Source organism: Dendrobates tinctorius, unplaced genomic scaffold (genome assembly GCF_039654945.1).
Source record: "Dendrobates tinctorius isolate UK_male_01 unplaced genomic scaffold, ASM3965494v1 ptg000011l, whole genome shotgun sequence".
Classification (NCBI taxonomy): Eukaryota; Metazoa; Chordata; class Amphibia; order Anura; family Dendrobatidae; genus Dendrobates; species Dendrobates tinctorius.
The window spans coordinates 58592501-58613802 of record NW_027361679.1 but is presented as its reverse complement, the minus strand read 5'-3'; positions in this window follow the sequence as shown (position 1 = coordinate 58613802).

Here is a 21302-nt window from a genome sequence, read left to right as displayed (position 1 = left end):
AGTCTATCTTTCTGTCTGTGTTAGTGTTTTCATCTTGCTTCACCGTCATTATATGTTGGGGGCTGCCTATTGCTTTGGGGTCTGCTCTGGGGCAGTTTAGATTTCCCCTTTCTTTCTTTAGGCCTATGTAATTCTCCGGCTGTGATCGAGGGGTCTAGGGCATCGTAGGAACCCCCCACGGCTACTGCTAGCTGTGTTGATAGGTTCAGGGGTCTGCAATCTGATAGTTGCCAACTTCTCTGGTTTTCTGGACTTAGCTTGTATTTCTGCTTTTGCCTCCTACGGTGACTCATTCATAACAGAATCACCCGCCCCCTGAACCTATGCAATGTGATAGAGTTTTTTCCAGAGAGCAGCGTCAGGAGTTCAGAAGGCGTAATAAGTTGTGTTTTTTCTGTGGAGATGCCTCGCATATTATTTCTGTCTGTCCTAAACGAGAGAAACGCTTTGCACACACGTTTTCTGTTGGGGGTGTTCAACCTAAGTTTCTTCTGGCTATTACTCTGATCTGCTCCCTGTCCACATTTTCCTCCAAGGCTTTTGTGGATTCGGGAGCAGCCCTAAACCTAATGGACTTGGATTTTGCTAAACGTTGTGGATTTCCGATGACACCTCTGCAGACGCCTATCCCTTTGAGGGGGATTGATGCTACTCCTTTGGCTAAAAATAAACCTCAGTTTTGGACCCAGGTGGTAATGCGGGTCGCCCCAGACCATCAAGAAAATTGCAGATTTTTGGTGTTGCATAATCTGCATGATACTATTGTTCTGGGGTTTCCCTGGTTACAAATTCATAATCCAGTTTTGGATTGGAAATCTGCGTCTGTGGTGAGTTGGGGTTGTCGGTGTGCCTTTAGTTAGGCTCCGGTGTTTTCCACCTCTCCTCAGTCGCATGATGTTCCTGATTATTTGGCGGACTTTTATAATGTATTTAGTGAGAATGAGTCTGCGTCTCTGCCTCCTCATAGGAGTTATGACTGTGCAATTGAACTGAGCCCGGGGTGTAAATTTCCCAAGGGTCGGCTCTTCAATTTATCTGTACCCGAGCACGAGGCTATGCGATCCTATATTAAGGAGGCGTTGGAGAAGGGTCATATTAGACCATCCTCGTCACCCTTAGGTGCCGTTTTTTTTTTTGTAGCCAAAAAGGATGGATCATTAAGACCTTGTATTGATTATCGTGCCCTCAACAAAATTACTGTTAAATATCAGTATCCGTTACCCCTGATTTCTGATCTATTCTCCAGAGTTAGAGGTGCTTGCTGGTTTACCAAGCTTGACCTCAGGGGGGCGTATAATCTTATCTGCATTAAGCAGGGGGATGAATGGAAGACGGCGTTTAATACTCCGGAGGGACATTTTGAGTACCTGGTGATGCCTTTTGGGCTCACTAATGCCCCTTCTGTCTTCCAGTGCTTCATGAACGATATTTTCCGAGATTTTGTCGATAAATTTTTGATTATCTATCTGGATAATATTTTGATCTTCTCCAAGGATTGGGATTCTCATGTGGAACATATTCGGACTGTGTTCCGGATCTTAAGGGAGATTTCCCTGTATGTCAAAGGATCTAAATTCCTCTTTGGAGTGCAGAGGATTTCTTTTTTGGGATTTATTTTGTCCCCGTCAACTATTGAAATGGACCCGGCCAAGGTACAGGCCATTTATGATTGGGTTCAGCCCACTTCTTTGAAGGCCCTCCAGAAGTTTTTGGGTTTTGCTAATTTTTATCGGAAATTTATAGCAAAATTTTCTAGTATTGCCAAGCCATTGACTGATCTGACTAAGAAGGGTGCTGATGTGTTAAATTGGTCTCCGGAGGCTGTTTCTTCCTTTCAGGAGCTGAAGCGAAGATTCACCTCCGCCCCGGTTTTACGGCAACCTGATGTCTCAATTCCATTCCAGGTAGAGGTGGATGCTTCTGAGATTGGTGCAGGAGCTGTTTTGTCCCAAAAGGATCCTGTAACATCTAAAATGAATCCCTGTGCTTTCTTTTCCCGAAAGTTCTCTCCATCTGAACGTAACTATGATGTGGGGAATAGGGAACTGTTGGCCATGAAATGGGCATGTGAGGAGTGGAGACATTGGTTGGAGGGAGCTAAGCATCAAGTCGTGGTCCTCACTGACCACAAGAATTTGATTTACCTAGAGTCGGCTAAGCGCTTGAACCCTAGACAGGCTAGGTGGGCCTTGTTTTTTACACGTTTTGATTTTGTGGTTTCTTTTCTTCCTGGAACGAAGAATGTCAAGGCAGACGCCCTCTCTAGGAGCTTCTTTGCTGATTCTCCTGTGGTGACCAAGCCTGCTACCATCTTAGGCGAAGGGGTAGTTCTTTCTGCCATCTCGCCCGATTTGAGACGTGCTCTGGAAGAGTTCCAGGAGGACAACCTGAGCGTTGTCCCAGTGGAAAGTTGTATGTTCCTGACCAGTGGAAGAAGAGAGTGATGTCTGAAGTTCATTGCTCTGCCTTGGCTGGTCATCCAGGTATTTTTGGTACTAGAGATCTGGTGAGTCGGTTTTTTTGGTGGCCCTCCTTGTCTCGTGATGTCAGGAATTTTGTGCAGTCCTGTGGGACGTGCTCCCGGTCTAAATCGTGTTCTCGCTCTAGTGGGTTGTTGATGCCTTTGCCTGTCCCCAAGAGGCCATGGACCCATATTTCAATGGATTTCATCTCTGATATGCCTGTCTCTCAAAGGATGACTGTTATTTGGGTGATTTGTGATAGGTTCTCTAAGATGGTTCATCTTGTACCACTCCCTAAGTTGCCGTCTTCCTCTGAGTTGGTGCCCCTGTTTTAACAACAGGTGGTTCGTTTGCACGGGATTCCTGAGAACATTGTATCTGACAGAGGAGTCCAGTTTGTGTCTAGATTTTGGAGAACTTTCTGTTCCAGGCTGGGAATTCAGTTGTCCTTCTCCTCTGCTTTTCACCCTCAGACCAATGGGCAGACAGAGAGAACAAACCAGACCTTGGAGTCATATTTGAGATGTTTTATTTCTGCTGATCAGGATGATTGGGTTTCATTTTTGCCCTTGGCCGAATTTGCTTTAAATAATAGAGCTAGTTCTGCCACTTTGATGTCACCTTTTTTTTTGTAACTTTGGGTTTCATCCTCGATTTTCTTCAGGGCAGGTGGAGCCCTCTGCCTGCCCAGGTGTTGACACTGTGGTGGAGAGAATGCACCAGATCTGGGACCAAGTGGTGGATAAGTTATCTCTCTCCCAGGAAAAGGCCCAGAGGTTTTCCAACCGACATAGGACCATTGGTCCCCAGTTTAAGGTTGGTGATATGGTGTGGTTATCATCAAAAAATATTGCTATGAAGGTGGCTTCTCCTAAGTTTAAGCCTAGATTTATTGGACCTTACAAGATTGTGGAGATTATTAATCCGGTCTCTTTTCGTTTGGCTCTTCCTGTCACATTTAAAATCCATAATGTGTTCCATAAGTCCTTGTTGAAGAGGTTTGTTGAACCTGTTGTTCTGGGGGTGGCACCTCCAGACCCTGTATTGGTTGAAGGTAACATGGAATATGAGGTAGAGAAAGTACTGGATTACCGTCTGGCTAGACGGAGACTCCAGTATTTGGTTAAGTGGAAGGGTTATGGTCAGGAGGATAATTCCTGGGTCTCTGCCTCTGATATTCATGCCAAAAGATTGGTGCGTGCCTTTCATCGGGCTCACCCTGATCGCCCTGGTGGCGTGGTTGAGGGTTCGGTGACCCCTCCTCAAGGGGGAGGTACTGTTGTGAGTTCATTTTCCCCTTCATTACTGAGGCCCGAGGAACTCCCTCTTCTGGTAAAGAAAGGTAGTGAGCCTGATTATCAAACACCTGAGGCTGATGATGATGACTGGCTGAGTGGAGTTACTGACTGGATATAAGGCTGCCGACGCCCTTCTGCCCTGCGGGTGATTTCTCTGTGGGATCCTTGGAGACCAGTCTGAATTCCTGCTCCTCTTAAGCTAAGTTTGCTGCTCGGCCTTTTGCATTGGTGCTTTGACTTTGTTTTGCTTTGTTTTTCTGGATTTCTGCCATTCCCTGCTGGGGTGTGCTGAATTCCTTTAGCTCTGTCTTCTGAAAATACCTGAGTGCTGATTTAGTTTTTGAAGCCTAGCTGCTTCAGGGCCTTTTTCATATCAGCTTGTTGGCTTATGTCTTTGATAGGGTTTTGGCAGATTGCAGACAGCAGCCTTCCTGTCCTTTCCTATCTAGGTAGTTTTGGGCCCCGTCTTTGCTCAGTCTATCTTTCTGTCTTTGTTAGTGTTTTCATCTTGCTTCACCGTCATTATATGTTGGGGGCTGCCTATTGCTTTGGGGTCTGCTCTGGGGCAGTTTAGATTTCCCCTTTCTTTCTTTAGGCCTATGTAATTCTCCGGCTGTGATCGAGGGGTCTAGGGCATCGTAGGAACCCCCCACGGCTACTGCTAGTTGTGTTGATAGGTTCAGGGGTCTGCAATCTGATAATTGCCAACTTCTCTGGTTTTCTGGACTTAGCTTGTATTTCTGCTTTTGCCTCCTACGGTGACTCATTCATAACACTGCGCATGAAGGACTGTTGCCTGGTAAAAGTGGGGGATGCCGGGTCACTGGTGGCCGCAGCAGACACGGAATCCCCACGTCCTCTCCCTGCTGAATCCCCCCGTCCTCTCCCTGCTGAAACTCCACGGCCACGACCACATGCCTTACTCCCTGCCTTCTTCATCTTGGTAGACTGATAAAGATAGGCAGAAAAGTAAAAAAGGGGTGGCTTAGTGTTCTTATTCCTGAACATCTGCTAACCAGTATAAGAAACACTAATTTGGCTAAGAGTGTGTGTACTACACTTTAATATGATCTAATGTGTCCTACACAACTGTAAAGTGGAGTGTTTGGTGAACTTTATTTCCTTTTTTTTTGGGGGGGGGGAAAGAAAAGGATGTGACCAAAGTTTGAAAGCTATAGTATCACAAACTTTTTGGAGCAATTACAATGCAGGAAGCTAACCTACAATGCAATTGATGAGGCTCCAAAAATAGGGTGATACTAGCCTGGCTGGCCCTGAAGGGCACAAGCCAGCACAAAGGCTCCTCTATCTAATCCTATATAGTGTTTGCAACCAACCAATGACAATGGATGCGGATGGAAGCACACTAATATAGGAACAAAAATCTGGATAAATTAGCTGCAAAAAAAGGACTATGTATGAGGCGGTGACGCACGCTGAGCGGACTACAGCTAGCGGTGGCTGTAGAACACACTGCAATGTGAGCTGCACTCACAAACAGAGACCTATCAGACAGCCAAAAACAGTGCAGAGAAATGGGCTATAGCACTGAAAGGCTGCTGAAAAGCTCCGCTGTCCACTCCTTTAGTGTTTGCAACCAACGTATATGGATACGTATGGAAGCACACTATAGAGGAGAAAAAAAGAGCAGCAATAAAAGAAAAATGTGTATGAGGCACAGATACACGCTGGGCGGCCTACAAGCAGATGTGCCTGCAGGACACACTACACAGCGTGGGTCTGCACTCACACAGCCCTTGCAGACAGATATTAAAACAGCGCTGCTGGGCTACAAAAATGCTACAGTGGTGGATTATGTAGCCTGGGTAGAGCAATAGATATTTTAGATGATCGCTATTTCTAACTGTCCCTCACAGTCTTCAACAGCAGCCTGTCCCTAACTGAATTCACAGCAGAGTGACCAGAAATGGCGGCTGCAGCGGTTTTTATAGTGCATCATGACATCATTTCAGCAGTCAATCACAGCCATGCCACTAGTTAACATGCCTACATGCCTAACAGGATGTGCCCACACTTCTGAGGATCCCCATTGGCTGAATCAAATCGAGCGGGCTCCTAGCATTATGGGAACTTCCGGTTCCGGTATTCGATATGAAAAAAGTATCGGAACTAAGTATCGGAATTCCGATACAGCGAATATCGGCAGATACCCGATACTTGCGGTATCAGAATGCTCAACACTAGTCATGAACCATCTCTTATAAACTTTATTTCCCCTTTAATCATCATTTTTCATTGGACATCCAGGGCCACAGACTGGGTCACTGCTGTTGTAACACATCCCCTTAAGAACTGGCCTGGTACCGAGTATCCCCACGGCCCTGGCAGGCACTCCATTTGCAAATAACTATTTTTGTATTAATTGTTGACTAGTACTCTGCACTCAATTTCTGTTGCCAGTGCAGCCCAGAGTTATTTCATCTGATCTCATCAATCATATTTAACTGTCAACATTTTTGGTCTGAAGTTAAGGACTGAAAAAATATAATTGTTGCTATAGACTTTTGAACTGATGCTTTAGATCTTCTAAGGAACCCAACTCAAATTTATCCACGTCCTCAGAGCATGGATACCTTTCAAATCTACAGCTGCATGAAAAAGTGATTCATTTTTGCATTGCCTACTAAGAAATACATGTAGATATAATTAGGTGGGTCATAGTTGTAGACAAACTGTTACTATACTCACCTGTCCTGGCTCAAGTGCCGGTTCATGCATCTCCTCACTTTGGCTTATCAAGAAGCCCTTCCAGTGCCAAGTGGCAGCCATAGTATTAGTGCCACACTGCCTAGAGATACGGGCAGATGTGGCAGGAGCGTGTTCTGACATGGCTGTTACAACAATGTTGAGCTGGAATTTCTGACCATTTTCCTTACAAATATGTTTCAATGTGTCAATATTTCTGTGATACTTTGTTCATCTCCCCTCAGGTCTGTCACAGAATCTCGATTTCTGCCCAGATAATTAAGCACGATAGTCGCCTGAAACAATGATGCTCTCTCCATAATGCTTCCCTGTCAAGATGAAGTTTTATTGTTGGGGTGCAGTGTATTTCCTCTCCCAGTATAAAGGGAGATTTATCAAGGCATTTTCTACTGGATTTTATTTATTTTTAAAACATATAAAAAATTGAAGTATACTAAATTTACATGAAAATTTGTGACAAATTGCCATTCTCAATACTTGTTAAGTGGTGTGATTAGCATGCAACTCAGGTTTAAGCCAAATTTATGAAATTTTACTTTTTAAAAAATGGAATTGTCAAATATGAGATATCCCAAAATATTTCTTTGGATAGCAGAAGTTTCTTCTGTGGTGTCTTTCCATGAACACTATTCTTATTAAGTGTTTTTTTTCAAATGGTTAACTTGTTAGAGATTTTTGCTGTTTTTTTAAATTGTCAGAGGTGCTATTGGCCTAATCCTTTGGTTCTTTATCATCTCTTTAACCCCTTCACCCCCAAGGGTGGTTTGCACGTTCATGACTGGGCTAATTTTTACAATTCTGACCACTGTCCTTTTATGAGGTAATAAATCTGAAACGCTTCCATGGATCCCGGTGATTCTGACACTGTTTTCTCGTGACATATTGTACTTCATGATAGTGGTAAAATTTCATTCATATAACTTACGTTTATTTGTGAAAAAAATGGAAATTTGGCGAAAATTTTGAAAATTTTGCAATTTTCCAACTTTGAATTTTTATGCCCTTAAATCACAGAGATACGGTACACAAAAAACTTAAGTAACATTTCCCACATGTTTACTTTACATCAGCACAATTTTGGAACCAAAATTTTTTTTTGTTAGGAAGTTATAAGGGTTAAAAGTTGACCAGCGATTTCTCATTTTTACAACACCATTTTATTTTTACGGACCACATCAAATTTGAAGCCACTTTGAGGGGTCTATATGATAGAAAATACCCAAAAGTGACAACATTCTAAAAACTGCACCCTTCAAGGTGCTCAAAACCACAATCAAGAAGTTTATTAACCCTTCAGGTGCTTCACAGGAATTTTTTGAATATTTAAGAAAAAATTAACATTTAACTTTTTTTCACAAAAAAATAATTCAGGTTCAATTTTTTTTATTTTACCAAGGGTTACAGGAGAAAATGGACTCCAAATGTTATTGTGCAATTTGTCCTGAGTACGCTGATACCTGATATGTGGGGGGGAACCACTGTTTCGGCGCATGACAGAGCTCAGAAGGGAAGGAGCGCCGTTTGACTTTTTCAATGCAAAATTGGCTGGAATTCTGATCGGACGCCATGTCACATTTGGAGAGCCCCTGATGTTCCTAAACAGTGTAAACCCCCACAAGTGACCACATTTTGGAAACTAGACCCCCCAAGGAACTTATCTAGATATGTGGTGAGAACTTTGAACCCACAAGGGCTTCACAGAAGTTTATAACGTACAGCGGTATAATTAAAAAATCATATTTTTTCCACAAAAATTATATTTTCACCCCCAATTTTTATTTTCCCAGGAGTAACAGGACCCTAAAAGTTATTGTGCAATTTGTCCTGAGTACGCTGATACCCCATATGTGGGTGTAAACGACTATTTGGGCGCATGGCAGAGCTCGGAAGGGAAACAGCGCCATTTGACTTTTTTGGCTGGAATTGAGATCGGACACCATGTCGCGTTTGGAAAGCCCCTGATGTACCTAAACAGTGGAATCCCTCCACAAGTGACCCCATTTTGGAAACTAGTCCCCCTAAGGAACTTATCTAGATGTGTGGTGAGCACTTTGAACTCCCCCAGTGCTTCACAGAAGTTTATAACGCCCGGGCGTGAAAATAAAAAAATCGTATTTTTTCCACAAACATGATCATTTAGTCCCCATTTTTTTTTATTTTCCTAAGGGTACCAGAAGAAAATGGACCCCAAAAGTTGTTGTCCAATTTGTCCTGAGTACACTGATACCCAATATGTGGGAGAAAACTACTGTATGGGCACACGTCGGGGCTCGGAAGGGAAGTAGTGACGTTTTGGAAGGCAGACTTTGATGGAATGCTCTGCGGTTGTCATGTTGCCTTTGGAGAGCCTCTGATGTACCTAAACAGTGGAAACCCCCCAATTCTAACTCCAACCCTAACCCCAACACACACCTAACCCTAATCTCATCCTTAACCCCAGCCCTAGCCCTAACCCTAACCCTAGCCCTAGCCCTTGCCCTAACCCTAGCCCTAATGGGAAAATGGAATTTTTTTAAATTTTATTATTTTTCCCTAACTAAGGGGGTGATTACAGGGGGTTTGATTTACTATTTATGGCGGTTTTTATTTTTGGCAGCTGTCACATGCTAAAAGACGCTTTTTATTGTAAAAATAGTTTTTGCATCGCCACATATTGAGAGCAATAATTTTTCCGTATTTTGACCCACCGAGTCATGTGAGGTCTTATTTTTTGCGGGATGAGTTGACGATTTTATTGGTATCATGTTCGGGCACGTGACATTTTTTGATCGCTTTTTATTCCAATTTTTGGGACGCAGAATGAACAAAAACCAGTGTTTCATGAATTTCTTTTAGGGGGGTGCGTTTAAACCGTTCCGTGTGCGGTAAATTTGATAAAGCAGTTTTATTCTTCGGGTCAGTACGGTTACAGCGATACCTCATTTATGTAATTTATTTTATGTTTTGGCGCTTTTATGCAATAAAATCAATTTTATATAAAAAATAATTATTTTTGCATCGCTTTATTCTGCGAGCTATAACTTTTTTTTTTTTGATGATGCTGTGTTGTGGCTCATTTTTTGCGGGACAAGATGATGTTTTCAGCGGTACCATGGATATTTATATGTGTGCTTTTGATCACGCGTTATTGCACTTTTTGTTCGGCGGTATGATAATAAATCATTTTTTGCTTCGTTTTTTATTTTTATTTTTTAAGGGGTTCGCTAAAGGGGTTAACGAATGGGTCAGTTTTATAGGGCAGGTCGTTACAGATGCAGCGATACCAAATATATGTACTTTTATTGTTTTTGTTTTTTTTTTATTTCCAAAAAATGAATTTATTAGGGAATATTGTTTTTTTTTAAAATTTATTTAGCGATTTTTTAAAAATTATTTTTACAGATCAGCAATCTGTCACAGGCAGTGCAGAAGGCTTCCTCATGCCTGCGCTTTGCAGGCACTGAGGAAGCCAGCTCCCTACAGGCCCCCGAAGGTCCCCGTCGCCATCTTGGATCCGGGGACCTGTAGGGAAAAACACCCCCGCAGCAGCGCTACTGTGGGGGGCTCAGGGAAGCACGGAGGGAGCCCCTTCCCTGCATATGCTTCCCTTTAACCCCCGGTACACCGCGATCGTGTTTGATCGTGTTGGAGGCTGTCCGTGACCGCCCCTGACACATAGTGCCGGGTGTCAGCTGTGATAATCAGCTGACACCCGGCCGCGATCATCGGCGCTCACCACGTGGGTGCCGCTGATCGCACTAGAAGTACTATCCCGTCCATGGGCATAGGGGCCCGGGTCCCATGGACGGGATAGTACGTCTGATGTCAGAAAGGGGTTAAAGGGAATCTGTCAGCAGGTTTTTACAACCTCATCTGTCAGCAGCATGATGTAGGCAGAGAGACCCTGAATACAATGATGTATCACTTAGTTTACTGAGTGCAGCCGTTCTGACACAATCAGTTTTTAGATTTAGCAATGCAGTAGAGCTGAGAAAGCTAACCCTACCCACACCAGGCTCTGTATATGCAATGTCTATAGACAGTGAGCTGCTTATTACAGAAGGGGTGGAGTCGGACTTGGGCTCACTGTGTAGCTGTGTCCAAACAATAATAAACTCTTGGCGCTAAAACAATCATTGCAAACAAACAATCAAAAGCTTAATGACAGAGGCATGCCTGAAATTTGTGTTTTAACCCCTACAGCCTACTTCAGATTACATAGTAAAAACTTCTTGACAGACTCACTTTAAAGATTGCCCATTGTGCTTTTAAAGTGATTTGAGCTGTTTTAGGAAAAGTAACAACAGTCCCAAAATTACCCCACTTTTAGACATGTATAACTATGGATGATGTATTGGGCACCTAAGTCTTTAGCTTTGCTTTCTTAGTCTTTTCAATCATCATGCGTCTCTGTAACATCTTTTGAGTTCTTCTGAAAATTATTTGCCTAGATGCATGGTTTACTCTAGCAGAGAGCAACTTTGTCAGTAGCTAAACCTTCTATGCCTTAATTTAATGGCCAAAGAATTGGTTAAATTCACATTTCCAAAATGCATGTGAGGATTCCTTGTTTATGGCAGGCAATCCCCAAATTTTTTTGGTGTCTAACAGCTTCAAAACATGCGGGGCAGGGACTCGCGCATGCCACTTGAGCATCCGCAATACTCGGTGGGTACCAGAGCAGCAAACTCAAATAGCAGGCACTTGCGCTCAATTCTAGTCACATCGTCAACATTTTTTTTTACTTTTGAGAAAACAGTAATCCTAAGCCCAACCCTAAACCTAAGCCCAACCCTAACTCTAAGCTCAGCCTAACCATAAGCCTAACACACAATAATGGCAAAGAATGAAAGAAATAAAAGTTTTAAAATAAAAAAAAATAATCTGACTTAGGGGATTAAACGGGGGGATGATTTACTAATTATTTCACTTCTGATCACTGTGACATGGTCTATCACAGTGATCAAGAGTCAGGAACCAATAAGAAAAATCTCTGCTGTTGCCAGGTACTGGCCAGCCATTTTTCTTAAGTAGTGGCACGAGTGAAAACCCTGCAGCAAGCACAGTAGTTAGCCACAGCAGCCGGCTACTGCCTCCTGGGACCCGCTGCTCTACTGCTGCAGCTCCCCCATCTCCCCACCACAGCCAGACAGGTACATCCAGACTATAAGACGCACCCCCCACGCACCCCCCATTTTCCTCCACATTTTTGGAAGAAAAAAGTATGTCTTACAGTCTCACCTCATAAAGTGATGCTGGTTAGAATTGTAAAATTTGGCTTGTTCAGGAAGGTGAAAACAGACTTGGAAGTGAAGGGATTAACCCTAGAACGCATAACCATAGAAATCTACACTTTTACATACCTGGGACCTTTTAGGCCTGTGTGCAAATAACACGGAATAACGCAAATAAAAATACTTTTCAAAGTTTATTTGAAAATTGCAAAGTAAGGGTGCATTCCCACTAGCGCTGGGGTCCGCCAGGAGGGGATCCGTAATGGATCTGATCTGCTGGTGGCCCCAGCTAAGGCTGGCGGAATTCTGGCATTCCGACAGCCTTAACTGGAGTTACCAGGAGGTCAGATCTATTATGGATCCCCTCCTGGTGGACCCCAGCACCAGTGGGAACGCAACCTAAGATGTGAATATTTCAAAACATTATAATTATGTGCAAAAAAAACAACAAAAAAGTAAGTACACGGGCTTAAACCGCCCAATATATGCATTCTATGTAATTCTTTATAATAACGATTTTTTTGTCAATGTTTTTTATATAAAATTGTAGTAAACATGGTGCAGGAATATTTCTTTTCGAACTTTCCTTTTCAACTTTACTGATGACCCCAACAATTTTCTGAAATTTTTTTTACAGAAAACATCTCTTTTGGACAAGAATTGTGGAATTTCTACAGTTCCTTGAGCAACTCTTACAATATTATGTGATGGGGTGCGTCCAAGAACCCCAGCAGTACTGTTCCAAAAAACATTAGTTTTGGATGTTCTATTTATACGTTCTGCTGGATCCACTACTTCTTCATCATCTGAAGAATCACTGGGCGGTGAAGTAGAGACATTAGCTGGTGGCATGTACTCTTCATCAGACAAAGAAAGTTCACTGTCTTCATCACTATCAAAAATGATTGCTTTGATTTCTTGGTCAGTCAAACCCCTGGATGTGGACTGTGCCATTGTAACATTAGATGTCAGTATACTAAAATGAAAAAAAAAAATAATGATTACAATCAGGGTTGTACACTCTTTGTTAGTGTGTGTGCTATGGGCAAAATGCAGCCACCCTCCTCTCACCTTCAGCAGGTCACCACTTTCTTTTAGATGCAGTAGAAGCCTCTGGATTTTTGTATCTCAGAAAGTTTCTTTTTCCAGAAACAAGAAAGCTGACTCCTTCCTCCAAAGTCTCTTCAGCAAGTAGCACACAATGAACAGTATGTTGTCTGTCCTCCTGGTCCTGTGTGTTCAGGACCAGTGATGATGTCGGAGATGCATGACTTTGAGGGAGCCTCCTTTCCAAGATCACATGATCATGCAGTCAGGCAGAATCCACACTCTTCGCAGCAACAGCAGAGTCATAAAGCCTGAGTCATAAAGACAACGTCTTCCCAAGCAACAGTAAAGACAAAAAGACTGAGAATCACATGTAAACCTAGTACAGGCCTAAAAGGCCACAGGTATGTGAATATGGAGTATTCCCAAAAAAGAGCTGTTTTACCAAAATGCCTGTAACACAAAAATATTTGAACAACTGGAAATTACTAACAACTATATACCTGAGGAATACCTAGAGTTTCAGAATTCTAACTAAAGTAATCTTGCAGAAAATAGAAAACAATTAACCTAGCAGGCCTCCAAGGCCCCAGGTATGCTTTCTAGGGTTAATTTTGCTCAGGGACGTACTTTTGAAGTACTGTCTAAAACTTGCCTGATAGGTCCATACTGCATCATTATACAGTATGACTCTAAATGTCATAAATTATGCATTACATTATGTTCTACCTGGTGTCTACAATAATATTCTCTAAAAATATTACTGCTAAGAGAAAATATTGAGTTTTATATAGATTGGAGGCACTATACATTTACACACACCATGTTTATTGATTTATAGTAAGAAGCCAGAGAGAGAAAATGTGCCATTATAAGGCATTATGTGCATAAGGCATATTTTATTAAACTATACTTACAATTTAATAAGATTTTTTTAATATGATGTAAAGACTTAAACATAATAATGATTTCTGGATGTCCTAGTTCTGAGACTTCCAGTAATTTTTCGAGACACTGCTCTTATGTGGGAAACAGCTACTATATGAGAGCATGCACAAAGCGGTGTATAGCTATCTTCTTTCTATTAAGCTCTTTGAACATGCTTATGCTAAAACTCAATGCTTCTGCTTGCAAGAGGGAATACTTCAGAGCAGTATTTGAGTGGTAGCATGTCTAATTCTCTACAACCCATTATGATAGCTACCCTAAATAAGTAATGAATTGAGAATCCCTTTAAAAGGACTTGGGACAAAAGTCTGAGTCTGGCCAACTATGACAGTGTATGCTTGTGGTCACATGCTGACAAGTTTTATCCAGCTTCTATCAGCTATCTATTATTGATAGAAGCCAAACAAGTCTAGTCGGCATGTGACCGCAAGTATGCCAAACAAGTGACTGCATGCTCAAACTGTGAATACCTTGTAATCATAACAGAGTGTGCATCGCACGCTATCAGGATTTGGCAGTCTGCAGTCATGTGCAGTGACTGCAGATTTTTGTCATTAGTCTGGACAACCTCTTTAACAACTCCTGTTCAAATTGAGCAACTGAGGTTTAAAGGCCCCGTTACACATAACGATGTCCCAGCGATCCCACCAATGATCCGACATGGATGGGATCGCTGGGACATCATTAGGCTGATTGCTGGTGAGCTGTCATATAGACAGCCCCTCCAGCGATCAGTACCAGTGAGCAAGCTGGTTTCCAATGTAAACAGCGGGTAACTAAGAGCCGCGGCTCTTGGATACCCGCTGTTTACCCTAGATACCAGCGTGCGCTGGTATCTAGGGTAAACAGCGGGTATCCAAGAGCCGCACGCCTCTTAGTTACCTGATGTTTATGTTGGAAACCAGCGTCCAGCGTTGCTGATCGCTGGTCTCTGGCTGCCACACGCAGCGATGCGTGCTGGCCAACGAGAGACTAACAATCAAAAAATGGCCCGGACGATCCTGCACGATCAGCGATACCCAGTAGGGGGGCCGGTCGCTGATCCCCGCCACACACAACGATATTGCTGATGCTTCACAAAATCAGCAATCTCGCTGTGTGTGACGGGGCCCTTAGAATGAACGTGTATCATTTGGAGCACATTTACAGCTTAAGTTGCCAACTATTACACATAACAATTTATGTATAAAAATCATATATATAATTTGCTTTATTTGGGAAAAAAATGTGACTGTGTTTACAATAATGGCAAATGTGCACTCCGTGAGGTATAGGATTGAAATGCTTATGTTGGCTGAGAAGTTAGGAAATCGTTAAAGGTTTATATATAAGGTTGCTTAGCATTACAACGGTTTAAGGTTATTTTTTGGCATTAACCACCAACTGATGAGTAAATATTCGGTGCAGTCAAGCGACAAGACGATAAGAGGGAAAATGATGTTCCTTTCATGACCTTTATATGGTTTCTTTCTCACTTTTGCTGCTTCATGGGCTGCTCACTGATGGAATTCTAGATGGGCGAAAGCAGTCAAAGGTTGAAAAATGTAACCATTTCTTGCAATACACCCAAGAAACGACTTTGTAGCAAAGTAATTTCTTGCTCCAAATCCTATATAATTTATCTATGCATCTGCAGCCAAGCATTTCATTGAAACCTTTTGTTCCAAGATGAACTGTAATAATGTTCTAATCCTGCCATGACAAGAGAAGCCCACTGAAAAACAGCAAGGTCATTTGTGAACTAAGCCAGTGCAGCTACTTTGCATTATTTTTTTTTAGTTCTTTTAAATGCTCAGTAAAAACTTCATAGTCTATTTACTTTGTGAAGTCATTTAATGTACATGTTGAAATCTAATTATTCTTGTAAGAAGACATTTCCAGACTATCGATGTAGAACAATGTGTATCTCTTGGACAAGGTAACAAGGCAAGCATTTTGTATAATCTTTCATAATCATGTTCCTCACCTGTGTAAAAGCCTACCCCATAGTCAATTTATACAGTTTATGAGATTTGGTAGGATTTTGGTAGTGATTAAAAGTGGCATTCAAAGTAAAAAACTTACTTTTATGTCTATGAGAAATAGCGGATTGGTGGCCTGTCTTAGTTGCTAGAAGTGTTATTCTGTTATGAAGGGGTGATGGGAGACATCATCCATCACATTGTAGTGTCTGGTTTTTTAACATATGATCCAAAAAAAATTGCATCTATTGTTTGAAATGCTGATGTGGACATGCCTATATTGGTCAGGATTCTAAACTGGTGAAAGTGAGGTTAAATGAACTTAAATCTACTCCTGGAGACTAGAAGTAGCACAAATTGTCTGATGCATATGAAGGTTCATTGACTGAGCTGCATTGTCAGGTTTTAGAGAAAGCTGATATTATTCAGGATGAGACAGTTAGTAAGAAGAGGTTGTTACAATTAGAGATGAGCAAACCTTTTAGGGTTCGGTTAGGCTATGTTTGCTGAACTTCCTGATGTTCACCAAACATGTTCGCTTAACAGTTCGAGAACATAGCCGAACACCATTAACCCCTTCACCCCCAAGGGTGGTTTGCACGTTCATGACAGGGCCAATTTTTACAATTCTGACCACTGTCCCTTTATGAGGTCATAACTCTGGAACGCTTCCATGGATTCCAGCGATTCTACCACTGTTTTCTCATGACATATTGTACTTCATGTTGGTGGTAAAATTTCATTCAAATAACATGCGTTTATTTGTGAAAAAAACGGAAATTTGGCGAAAATTTTGAAAATTTCGCAGTTTTCCAACTTTGAATTTGTATGCCCTTAAATCACAGAGAAACGGCACACAAAAAAACTTGATAACTAACATTTCCCACATGTTTACTTTACATCAGCACAATTTTGGAACCAAAATTTTTTATTGTTAGGAAGTTATAAGGGTTAAAAATTGACCAGCGATTTCTCATTTTTGCAACACCATTTTATTTTTACGGACCACATCACATTTGAAGCCACTTTGAGGGGTCTATATGATAGAAAATACCAAAAAGTGACACCATTCTAAAAACTGCACCCCTCAAGGTGCTCAAAACCACATTCAAGAAGTTTATAAACCCTTTAGGTACGTCACAGGAATTTTTTTGAATATTTAAAAAAAATGAACATCTAACTTTTTTCACAAAAAAAATACTTCAGGTTCAATTTTTTTTTTTTTACCAAGGGTAACAGGAGAAATTGGACTGCAAAAGTTATTGTGCAATTTGTCCTGAGTACGCTGATACCTGATATGTTGGGGGGAACGACTCTTTCGGTGCATGGCAGAGCTCAGAATGGAAGGAGCGCCGTTTGACTTTTTCAATGCAAAATTGGCTGGAATTCAGATCGGACGCCATGTCACGTTTGGAGAGCCCCTGATGTACCTAAACAGTGGAAACCCCCTAGAAGTGACCCCATTTTGGAAACTAGACCCCCCAAGGAACTTATCTAGATATGTGGTGAGAACTTTGAACCCACAAGGGCTTCACAGAAGTTTATAACGTACAGCGGTACAATTAAAAAATCATATTTTTTCCACAAAAATGATCTTTTCACCCCCAATTTTTATTTTCCCAAGGGTAACAGGACCCTAAAAGTTATTGTGCAATTTGTCCTGAGTACGCTGATACCCCACCTGTGGGGGTAAACCACTATTTGGGCGCATGGCAGAGCTCGGAAGGGAAGCAGCGCCATTTGACGTTTTTGGCTGGAATTGAGATCGGACACCATGTCGCGATTGGAAAACCCCTGATGTACCAAAACAGTGGAAACCCCCCACAAATGACACCATTTTGGAAACTAGACCCCCTAAGGAACTTATCTAGATGTGTGGTGAGAACTTCGAACCCCCAAGGGCTTCACAGAAGTTTATAACATACAGCCGTACAATTAAAAAATCATATTTTTTCCACAAAAATGATCTTTTCACCCCCAATTCTTATTTTTCCAAGGGTAACAGGACCATAAAAGTTATTGTGCAATTTGTCCTGAGTACGCTGATACCCCACATGTGGGGGTAAACCACTATTTGGGTGCATTTTGTAAACTAGACCCCCCAAGTAACTTATCTAGATGTGTGGTGAGCACTTTGAACCCCCCAGTGCTTCACAGAAGTTTATAGCGCCCGGGCGCGAAAATAAAAAATTCGTATTTTTTCCACAAACATGATCAATTAGTCCCCAATTTTTTTATTTTCCCAAGGGTACCAGGAGAAATTGGACCCCAAAAGTTGTTGTCCAATTTGTCCTGAGTACGCTGACACCCCATATGTGGGAGAAAACTACTGTATGGACACACGTCGGGGCTCAGAGGGGAAGTAGTGACGGTTTGGAATGCAGACTTTGATGGATTGGTCTGCTGGTGTCATGTTGCCTTTGGAGAGCCACTAATGTACCTAAACAGTGGAAACCCCCACAAATGACCCCATTTTGGAAACTAGACCCCCTAAGGAACTTATCTAGATGTGTTGTGAGCACTTTGAACCCCTAAGGGCTTCACAGAAGTTTATAATGCCCGGGCATGAAAATAAAAAAAAATGTATTTTTTCCACAAACATGATCAATTAGTCCCCAATTTTTTTTATTTTCCCAAGGGTAACAGGAGAAATTGAACCCCAAAAGTTGTTGTCCAATTTGTCCTGAGTACGCTGACACCCCATATGTGGGAGAAAACTACTGTATGGACCCACGTCGGGGCTCGGAAGGGAAGTAGTGACGTTTTGGAATGCAGACTTTGATGGAATGGTCTGCGGGTGTCATGTGCGTTTGGAGAGCCCCTGATGTACCTAAACTATTGAAACTCCCCACAAGTGACCCCATTTTGGACACTAGACCCCCCACGGAACTTATATAGTTGTGTGGTGAGCACTTTGAACCCCCAAGTGCTTCACAGAAGTTTATAACGCTCGGACGTGAAAATAAAAAAATCATTTTTTTCCACAAAAATGATATTTTTGCCCCCAATTTTTTATTTTCCTAAGGGTAACAGGAGAAATTGGACCCCAAAAGTTATTTTGCAATTTGTCCTGAGTAGGCTGATACCCTACATGTGGGGGTAAAACACTGTTTGGGCGCATGGCAGAGCTTGGAAGGGAAGGAGCACCATTTGACTTTTTCAACTCAGAATTGGCTGGAATTGAGATCAGACGCCATGTTGCTTTTGGAGAGCCCCTGATGTGCCCAAACAGTGGAAACCCCCCAATTCTAACTCCAACCCTAACGCCAACACACCCCTAGCCCTAACCATAACCCTAGCCCTAACCCTAACCCTAACCCTAGCCCTGGACCTAACCCTAGCCCTAACCCTAATGGGAAAATGGAAATAAATACATTTTTTTTTAAGTTTATTATTTTTCCCTAACTAAGGGGGTGATAACAGGGGGTTTGATTTACTATTTATGGCGGTTTTTATGTTTGCCAGCTGTCGCACGCTAAAAGACGCTTTTTATTGTAAAAATAGTTTTTGCATCACCACATATTGAGAGCTATAATTTTTCCATATTTTGACCCACCGAGTCATGTGAGGTCTTATTTTTTGCGGGACGAGTTGACGTTTTTATTGGTACCATTTTCGGGCACGTGACATTTTTTGATCGCTTTTTATTCCGATTTTTGGGACGCAGAATGAACAAAAACCAGCGTTTCATTAAAAAATAATTAATTTTGCATCGCTTTATTCTGCGAGCTATAACTTTTTTATTTTTTCGCTGATGATGCTGTATGGCAGCTCATTTTTTGCAGGACAAGATGACGTTTTCAGTGGTTCCATGGATATTTATATGCGTCTTTTTGATCACGCGTTATTACTAGTGTTGAGCATTCCGATACCGCAAGTATCGGGTATCGGCCGATATTAGCGGTATCGGAATTCCGATACTGACTTCCGATACTTTTGTCATATCGGATTCCGGAATCGGAATCGGAAGTTCAAAGTTGATTGACAGCCGAAATGACGTCATCATGATGCGCGGTGTGTGCGCATCATGATGCGCCGTCATTTCGGGCCTTCCGGGGGTCTCTGCCGGCCTGCCGGGGGGCTGTGCCGGCCTGCCGGGGGGCTGTGTGGACTGCCTGGGGTCTGTACCGGCCTGCCGGGGGGCTGTGCCGGCCTGCCGGTGGTCTGTGCACCCTGTGGGGGTCTGTACCGGCCTGCCGGGGGGCTGTGCCGGCCTGCCGGGGGGCTGTGCTGATGTCCGGGAGTCTGTGCAGGCATCGTCCGATGGGACTACAAGTCCCATCGGGCGATGCCTGCTACCATGACAGTGATTGACACATTAGCCAATGATGGGACAGTAGTAGTCCCATCATCCGGCTAATGTGTTAGGCTGGTTTCACATTAGCGCTTTTGTGCGCAGCGCATCGGGCGCACCAGTGCGCATGCGCACTGCGCACCTATATTTTACATGATGTGCGCATGGTCTTGCGCATATTTGCGCTTTCGTGCGCATGCGTTTTTTTGTCTTTTGCGCCAGGCGCGTCAGACGCAACATGTTGCATTTTTGGTTCCGCCCTGTCTCGTTAAAACAACGCATGCGCACGGAATGCGCACGGAATGCGCAAAAACACCACATTGGAGCCTATGGGAGCGCAATACTTGCGCATGGTCTTGCGTTTTTATGCGCATGCGTTTTTTACATAAACATGACTGAAATTTGGTCTAGACAGTAAAAAAAAAAAATGAACCAAGGTGATAAAATGGTGTGGGCACTGGGATTCCACAATACTTTAAGGATTGCTCACTAGTGGACACACAGCACAAGCTGCACCAATGTAAGTATGAAAAACCTAATGTCTGGCTGAAATTTCAATACATTTCTATGTACTTATGTCTCTTTTTTTTTTTATTGCAGCATGTCTTCATCTGGTGAAGAATATGTCCCCGGGACAGGGCAAGAGGCAGAAGAAGTGAGTACTATGCTTCCGTATGGATTTGAAAAAATAAACACATGTGATTAATTTTTTTGGTTTAATTTTCAGAGCTCATCCTCCATCACGCCACCACCACCGGAGGAACGGCAGGAGCAGCAAGGCCAAGTGCGGGCGGGTAGACGTGATGTAAGTACAGACGGACTGTTGTTTTTTTTTTTTTTTTACTTATTTTCTAGTCTGGTTTTTTTTTTTTTTTTTTTTTTTTGGTATTTTTTAGTTTTTTTTTTTTAAATTTTCATGGTTGTTTTTTTCAATGTTTGTTGTTTTTTTTTCCATTTATTTCCATTTAAAACAAATAATTTTTTCATGGATTGTTTATCAATATCTAGGGCTCAAAGTGTGTATGTGTGTGTGTGTGTGTTTGTGTGTGTGTGTGTGTATGTTTGTTTGTTTGGGTATATGGGCACGGGACTATGGGATGGAGGATATATATGATGGGTATATGGGCACGGGATAGAGGATATGTATGATGGTATATGGGCACGGGACTATGGGATGGCGAACATGTATCATGTGTATATGGGCACAGGCATATGAGATGGCGAATATGTATGATGGGTATATGGGCACAGGACTATGGGATGGAGGATATGTATGATGGAATATGGGCACGGGACTATGGGATGGAGGATATATATGATGGGTATATGGGCATGGGATGGAGGATATGTAT